Source organism: Aegilops tauschii, chromosome 6 (genome assembly GCF_002575655.3).
Source record: "Aegilops tauschii subsp. strangulata cultivar AL8/78 chromosome 6, Aet v6.0, whole genome shotgun sequence".
Taxonomy (NCBI): domain Eukaryota; kingdom Viridiplantae; phylum Streptophyta; class Magnoliopsida; order Poales; family Poaceae; genus Aegilops; species Aegilops tauschii.
The window spans coordinates 469,445,889-469,454,619 of NC_053040.3; the positions used below are offsets into that span (position 1 = coordinate 469,445,889).

Here is an 8,731-nt window from a genome sequence, read left to right on the forward strand (position 1 = left end):
CGGAGTGCCATAGCTTGCAGCTTCAGATTCTTGACACCGAGGCCTCCAAACCTTGTTGGGCGACATATGATGTTCCACGCCACAAGGCATTGCCCGCCGTTAACCTTGTCCTTCCCAGCCCAAAAAAAACGACCGCATCCAGGCGTTAATCTCATCAAACACCCAATCAGGAGCATTAAGCACCATTAGTTGATGGATGGGTCTCGCCGCCACCATTGATTTGATGAGAACAAGACGCCCTGGCCGTTGAATAAGACCTCGTTGCCAGGATGGTAAGAAACTCATCACTTGATCGACGAGAGGCTGCCAATCCGCTCTGGACAGTTGATGGATCGCCAAGGGAATGCCCAAATACTTGCAAGGGAACTGCCCAACGTCACATTGCAGATGCGCGGCAACTCTGCGCTGGTCATCCTCCGAGCCCCGAATCAAAATCGCCTTGGATTTCCTATAGTTCACCTCCAAACCTGATGCATGCCCAAAGCTTTCTAGCGCTTGCTTGACAAAAATCAAGTCCATCTCCGTTGGCTTGATGAACAACGCAACGTCATCCGCGTAGATTGATAACCTTTGAGTCGGGGAGATCCCAGTGAGGTTGCTGACCACACCTTCCTCAGCGCCTTTCCTGAACATCACCGTTAGGGCTTCCATCGCGATGACAAACAGTAGTGGTGAAACTGGGTCCCCTTGGCGAAGGCCGCAAGCGTGAAAAAAGCTCTGTCCCGGACATCCGTTCACCACCACCTTAGTGCTCGCTGTCTGAAGCAGAATAGCCACCCACCTGATCCACGCCTCCCCGAAGCCTTTCTTTCTCAACACTTGGAACAAAAATGGCTAGGATAAGGAAGCAAACGCCCGCGTAATGTCGAGCTTTAGGAACACTCCGGGCGTTTTTCTTGCGTGAAGTTTCCTCGCGATCTGTCTGACCAGGAGATAATTGTCATGTAAGCATCTTCCGGCGACGAAAGCTGACTGATTTGCATGGACAATTTCCTTCATTCGTCTCCTCGCCCTGAGAGCCAGCGCCTTGGCGAAGAGTTTCGCAAAGCTATGCGTCAGGCTAATCGGGCGAAAATCTCCCACAGAATCAGCATCCGCGCGCTTAGGAATGAGAGTGATCAGCGCCTTGTTTAACTTGCCAAACCCGCGGCTGTCTCCGACATAGAGCTTCATGATAGCAGCCATAATGTCATGCTTGATACTAGGCCATGCCTTCTGGTAGAACATGCCAATAAATCCGTCCGGCCCCGGCGCGCGATCAGCCGGAAGGTCTTTTATTACATTCCAAATCTCCTCCTCCGTAAATATGGCGTCAAGATCCTGGAGATCCACAGCTTCCATCTCAAGGTAATCAAGGTCAAGGGTGAAATCCCTGGCTTGGTACTTTCCCATTCTATTCCTGAACTCAGTGGTGAACACTTCTTCCTTTTGATGCTGCTCAGTGATAATATTATCGCCCTCCTTGACATGCGCAATGTAGTTCTTGGTGCGCCTGCCGTTAGCCACCGCCTGGAAAAGTCTGGTGTTGGCGTCGCCAGCACCCAGCCATCTGATCCTCGAGCGTTGCCTGGCAATCATCCTCTCAAGCGATGCCAGCCCAAGCACAGTCATCTTCAAGGTTCTCCGCAGCCATAGCTCTTCCGCGGTGAGGGTGCGTGACTCCTGCGCTTGCTCTAGCCTTAAGATCACCCAGTTTGCCACTGCCAACCTGACTTTGATGTTACCCGTCTTCCTCTGCCCCCATGATTGCAGAGACATGGCCGCGTTCCGAAATAGGGCGTCAAGTCTTTTGAAGGGATCCACGATGGCCTCATCACACACCCAGGCCTCTCGGACAGCAGCCTCAAACCCGTCCAGCTTAGTCCAAAACATCTCGAATCTAAATCTCCGCTTGGGGGTGCACATGGCCTGCGTACATAAGTGAAGTGGGGTGTGGTCCGAGACGTTTGTTCCCAGCGCCTGGAGAAAGCAGTCCTTGTTCGCAAGATCCCAATCCACAGAGACTAGGACACGATCGATTTTGGTAAGAGTAGGGTTGTCCCTCTCGTTAGACCACGTGAAGCGCCTCCCATGCATGTACAGTTCTTTCAGCTCAAGATCATCCACGAAAGCTCTGAAGTAGTTCATGGTGCGCCGATGAATGTTAGAGTTATTCTTCTCCGAGGCTCTGAGAATCATGTTAAAGTCTCCCAGAAGCATCCAGGGACCGGGGCATGCCGTCCTTCGATGCCGCAGCTCCTGCAAAAACTCTAGCTTCTGATCGTCTCCTTGCGGAGCATACACTACTGTGATCCACCATAAGCTCCCGTCAAGGTTATGCACCTGACCGGTAAGAGCGTGTGTATCCAGCACAACGTGATCAACCCGCACCACGGTCGAATCCCACGGCAAGACCACACCCCCACGGGTGTCAGTCGCCGGAAGGTAAGCAAAGCCATCATACGCTGGCCCGATACATTGCATGATAGTAAATTGGTTTTCAGTTTTGATGAGATGTGGATGAGATTAGTCCTTCTATTTGTAGCTGATCATCTTTTGTTATTAAGGAAACTTTTCCAATTTTAATTATAATATATGGCACTTTATAATATTTGTAAATTCCTTTGGTGCTCATATTCGACAAGAAACATTTCAAAACAACCAAGTGTTAGCAATTCAACACACGGTTTCAGCCTAAGGGCGGTACAAACATTTCAACGCACAACTCATACCACAATCTCAGACTGCAAACTCTGACAAAAACTAGGCGGCTGATTCCGTGGGCAGTTTCCCAGAATATGATTCTGGAGAATTTGCAAATGCAGCCATGAAGTGTGCCATAGGCATCGTACTATCTTCATGTTTTACAACCAAGAATTGGTCTTTAGTCTTGTCTATCCTCAACCAAGCTAGGGAACTAAACTGTCTTCATCCTTTACAACCATCGTATTGGCTTCATCTTTTACGGCCAAGAATTCCAGTAGGGCGAGCAAGGGGCAACTGAGAGTCATAAGTCCCCAGTTGACAAGCAGTTGGGATAATTGAATCCTTTTTAGTGGAAAGGGCGGACAAGTTGTAATGTGATAGGTGAGGATTTAGTTTCTTGTCCGGGTAAGTGAGGGGAAAAGAGACAAGGGGAGACGAGACAGCCAATTATGAACCAAATATTAAGCATTTTCTTGCCCAACTTGCTTTGCAGGTTAGCCTTTGGTACCCACCTAGTACGTTGCTCTCTCAAAGAACAATGATCGAGTAGAACAAGGACATTGAGTTAGAATTATTACCTACTGAGGACCTGTGAGTCGTCTGAGAGGGCAGCAATGATCCAGTAGACGAGGCTCTGGAAGATGGCGTCCAACAACCCATAGCTAAAAAATAGCAGAAATGGGCCGGCGTACCGGCGTCCATCCTTGAAATCGATGAGGTCCTCCCACTTCCCGTCCTTGTACCTGAGTTGGTTGGCAAGGCCTCCTCCCCAGATGGCGGTGCCGAGTGTGGCGACGATAATCACCCCAATGAAGCCCCTCTTCCTCCGGCTCGCAACCCAAAGTCGAGGAAGTAACCGATGCTGGCGGAGCCGATCATCCGCGCACCCCAGTAGAATACATTGTTAAGGCCCTGCGTGCGGAGCGTGAAGAGGATGCCGTTGACGTTGTTGAACTGGTAGGTGTAGAAGAAGTTGCTGTCCCAAGCCGCGGGCAGCACAAGAAGCATCTTCCAGTCGGTGAAGAGCTTAAGGATCTCAGCACCCTCACTAGCCGGGGAGGAGTAGGCCACCCCCGCGACCTTGCTTCCGTCATCACGAACGACCTTGCTAGGTGGCAGGATGAGGAGGGCGAGCGCGCTGCCGAGGAGCATGAACGCCATGAATGCGATGTAGGTGCCGTCGTTGACGCTACCGGCATCGCTGCCACGGTGATAGTTGAGTGAGAAGGGGAAGAGCCCCCCGAAGACGCCTCCAAAATTGTAGAGGCACCAGAAGATGGAGATGTACGTGCCACGGTGGTTCGGAGGCGGGTAGGCGGTTATGATTGTACCCTGGGCCGCCCAGAGGAGGCCCGCGTCGGCGCCGAGGATGGCCCCTGCGGCGACGGGGAAGGCCATGGAGCGGCGGTGGTTGTAGTAGAGGAAGGAGGCGTCATAGAGCGGGTAAGTGAGAGCGCCGAGGAGGAGGGTGGTGCGTGGGCCCAACAGGTTGTGAGCCGTGCCACCCAAGATGCCGAAGACGGCGAAGCAAGCGTAGAGGGCGGTGTTGGCGTTGTCGGCGACGCTATGGTCAACCTGGCCGCCACCATCGATGCCCGAGAGCGTGTTGAACATGCCAGGGCAGCAAAAGCACACGAGGCCGATCAGGCACACCCTGCGCCAGTGGGGAGTTGGTGCTGAGGAGCCCGCACTTCACCGGCGTCGGCGACGACCGATGCCCCTCTTCCACCACCTCCGGCTGCGGCGTCACAACCACACCAGACATTTTTGGCCTTGTGCACCAGCAATTTTGATAAACCCCACCGTGCTCAAGATAGATGGTACGGTTAGATCGATCTTGAAATTGGAGCTACGTAATGAGAGAACAGACTTCCGTGGATGCAGCAGAACTACTCGTATGTATAGAGAGAAAGAGAAGCACACCGAAAAGTAAACGAATGGAAGAAAGAGCTAGGGAATGAAAGTAGATGCTGACTAGTCATGAGTCGTGATAGAATGCACTGCGTGGACTTGACTAAGTTTTGATTTACAAAGCTATCAATTTGTCTCAACAAGCAACACACAATTTAGTTTTCGTTTTCACTTTCTTCTACATTGTTCGGTTTCTGGTATGGATATTCGTAGCATATTACTATTTTTTTCAGGGGCGGACGTCACACTACTATTGACAGATGTATATTTCTACATCTAACTGCCATGATATACATATTTGGTGACCTGAAAGTAACGGATTTATTAAAGCAATAAAAATGTCACTTTTTCTTCTTCATAACCATATTTTTGTTAGCAAAAGGTTTTCCACCAAACCACGGATCGTTGAAAAACAATAGCAGCTTGTTTCCAGAAATGTTCCCTACCGCAAAAAAAGTTGTTTGTTCCCAGAATTGTTATTTCCACAAAAGAGTTTCTTTTTCATTGTTCCTTCTTCACTAAAATATTATCTCTTCACAAAAAGAAGTTCCTTCTCCATACAAAATATTTTTTTTCTTCATAAAAAATGTACTTTCACAAAAATTGTTCCATTCAGAAAAAGATGTTCATTCAAATTGTTCCCTCTATAAAAGGATGTTTCTTCTTTAGAAAAAAAAACTGTACCTTTTCTTCAAATATTTCGTGTTAGATGTATATTGGATGAACTAGAGATGTAATTTTTGGCCCTCAATGTAACTTTAACCATCCTTAGTTAAGCCAAATTAATTAAATTTTCTAAAATTGTAGGTCATTTAGTTGAACTAAAAAGGGGTCAGAAAATAGCCTAAATGTACAAATTTGGACCCGTAGGATGGACAATTCTAGAAATAAACTTTCCACCAATGTGGTCTTTGCGGATATATGCTCATCACAAGTGATACTGTTTTTAAGGTAACCACCTATGATAATGTTATCACTGAGCAAGGTGATGCATTTCGAACAAGGTCTTTTTTAAGTAGTGTTATTAGAAATATATATTTTTGTGGGTAGAAATATTTAATATTTAAGTTACTCATCTAGGTCCGTCAACTCTTAGTCTTACAACCGAAAATATCTGTGTACTACAGACAATTGTATTTATATTTTTGTGAAGAATCAAATGTCTTTATCAAAGATATATGTTCTGCCCTCGAAAAAAAAAAGATACATGTTCTCGACAACTAGAATATCAAGGCTGAAGACTTGAATAATCTTACCAGTGTTTTATAGCTAGTAACAATTCTAGAGACAGGTACATCCACCCATGTCGAAGAGGAAGAGAAGATATTTTATCTCAATAGCATTTTACGGAAGATTCTTCCTGCCCACCACAATATGACGTCCATTTCCTAAAGACAAAATGACGTCGTATTAACCCACGGACTTGGAGCTAAAGACTTGAATAGTCTTACTTGAGTCTTGAAGTCTATTAACCCACGGACACGCATGCGCAGTCGACTTGACTTGTCCAGTAGATTCGCCGTGTCTCCACCATAACTCCATGTTGTTTCCATGGAGGCACGTTGTGCCTTTGGGCCTCACGTGGCCATTTGTGGATGACTAAATATCCATGGAATGCTGGTTATATTTGCTACCTCGGCTGCTCAACAAAACGAGTGAACAAATTGATCCTCTGTAAAAGACTATTATTTTGCGCTTGGTATCAGGGTATTGTAATATGGTATTTCATTTACAGGTGTAACTTACGGGTATGTGAGGGATTTTCCCGGTAGGATAAGAAACGGTCGATTGATACCTGTATTTTTTACAAGGGTATTTGAAAGGAAAATGACAATCGAAACATGGCCTTAGTCTATACAACCCCCCCCCCCCCCCCCCATGGGTCATTTAATCATCCACTTTCAGTTGAATAGAAAACCATTTGGGGGGGGGGGGGTGTTCGAGGTGGCATTTCCTTAAGTGTTCCTAGCCGTCAAGAGAAGGGCAGTCTTGAGGCGGAATTTCCTGAAGTGGGTCTGGATATTTGTCAAGATGCGCCTCCCATCGTCTCCGCTAACATAGAAGTATGTCACGCCCCACGAACTAAGTGGCGGAGGCAAGGGGACTGGCAGGAGTTGTGGCTCCCGCAATGCTCTCACAGATACATGTATACCCACCTGCAAATCCTCTGTGTACCAGAGAAAATTTGTCATATTTAGATGGTTTGGCCCCTACTGACGTTAAATAACACATATACCCCCTCTATCTTAAATTTCTGGCTCCGCTATTACACGGAGTGTCCGAATCTAATAAAAATTGTCAACATGTCTCATCTACGACAAAATTCGCATAAAACCCCACTAGTACAGAAGACCACATTGCACACAGCAAAACCCCTCATCGCACATGGTCCTTGGGCACGTTGCAACCGGCCCGTTATTGATGGGAAGGTCAGATAACAAACGGTTGCTGGCCCATTTTCAGTGTGCTCCATCACAAATGGATATAGTGTCAAATCTCCGTTTGCAATGAAGTATCACATTGGTAAGTTTGTAGCCAATAACAAAATTCACAATCTAAGAACATCTATAAGATCACAACCGACATATATAAGTTCATAGTCAATGACAAAGTTCTCAAATCTAAGAACATCTATAAGATCATAACCAATACAAGTTCATAGCCAGTGACACAGTTCTTAGATCTACAAACATCTATAAGATAATATTCAACATATATAAGTTCATAGCCAACGACAAAGTTCTTCAATGTAAGAAGTTGTACTAATCAAATAAAAGAACATGAAACGATGGGGAATTGCGAATGGGTTGCGTCACTGGCGATTAAGTAGTGTGTTCACAATGTACTAGGCGCGGTTTCCGGGCTCGCCTCTTGGCACACACACTTTTGGGTCCACGTGTGTGAGATTGTTTCGCTCAAGTTGTTCCACCCCTGTGTGATGAGAGGCCTTCATAGATCGCATGCACTAGTAGAAAAAGAGCCTATTGTCCCGGTTGGTAAGGGCCTTTTCTCCCGATTTTTGAACCGGGACTAAAGGGTCGTTACTAATGCCCTAACCCTTTAGTCCCGGTTCTTACACGAACCGGTACAGATGGGCCTCCACGTGGCCGGTGCGGCGAGCCCAGGCAGGAGGGCCTTTGGTCCCGGTTGGTGGCACTAACCGGGACCAATAGGCATCCACGCGTCAGAATTTCAGTGGATGGGGTTTTTGTTTGTTTTTTTTGAAGGGGGGGGGGGTTGGGGGTTTTGGGGGGTTAATTTAGGTGTTTCATATATTATGTTAGCTAGCTAATTAATAGAGAGAAGTGTCCTCTCTTATCTCTGTGCTTGGTCGACGCTACTTACTATATACGTATGGAGAGGACTAGACACGCTAGCTAGTAATCAAATGAAGGAAACAGAAGATCGTCATGAACATATGCATACAGAGAGAAGTGATATCGACCACCTCTCCTTCTCCGAGAGATTGGTCGAACAACAAGTTCTCGTATATCTATCCGACACTACCGGCTACATATATACAATAATTATCTCTTACAATATAATCTCCTAATTAAATTGTAAGAACACAGGGTCCACATAGTATTCTCCATTTTCAGCGATCACGTGGTCAAGGAAGAATGCCGCCAATTCCTCTTGAATTGCTCGCATACGATCTGGTGCTAGGAGTTCATCCCGCTTCCGAAACATCTAATTTGAATAAGGGGGTCAATACATACATATATATATATATATATATATATATATATGAATAAATGAAAGTCAACACAAATGATGGTAATAAAATACAATTGTGAATATTATTGCTTACGCACTTCATATTGTTCGTCAGAGTAGCCCCGCTCACAGGTCGTGTAGCGGATGGACTCGCAAACGTAGTATCCACAGTAATTATTCCCGGGTTCCTGCCACAACCACTTTACAAGAAATAGAGGTCAATCAAACTGATAAGCAAGTATGCTAAATGGTATTGATGAAACTAGCGCTTGAATCACTAGGAGATGCGCGGAACATGCTACTATAGTACTTACTTTCGGGTGTTTAAATTGCAGCTTCTTCGGCAGTCCTGGAGCTTTTTTGGTGAATTTTCTCCAAACCCTGCCAGACAAAGAAAACAATTACTTGATATCAGGAA

The 8,731-nt window shown here is 46.3% G+C and overlaps 1 pseudogene; it reads right to left on the reverse strand.

Annotated features, from left to right (window-relative positions):
- Positions 1 to 3,141: 3,141 nt before the first annotated feature.
- Positions 3,142 to 5,027, reverse strand: LOC109770136 (UNC93-like protein 1; annotated as a pseudogene).
- Positions 5,028 to 8,731: the final 3,704 nt, after the last annotated feature.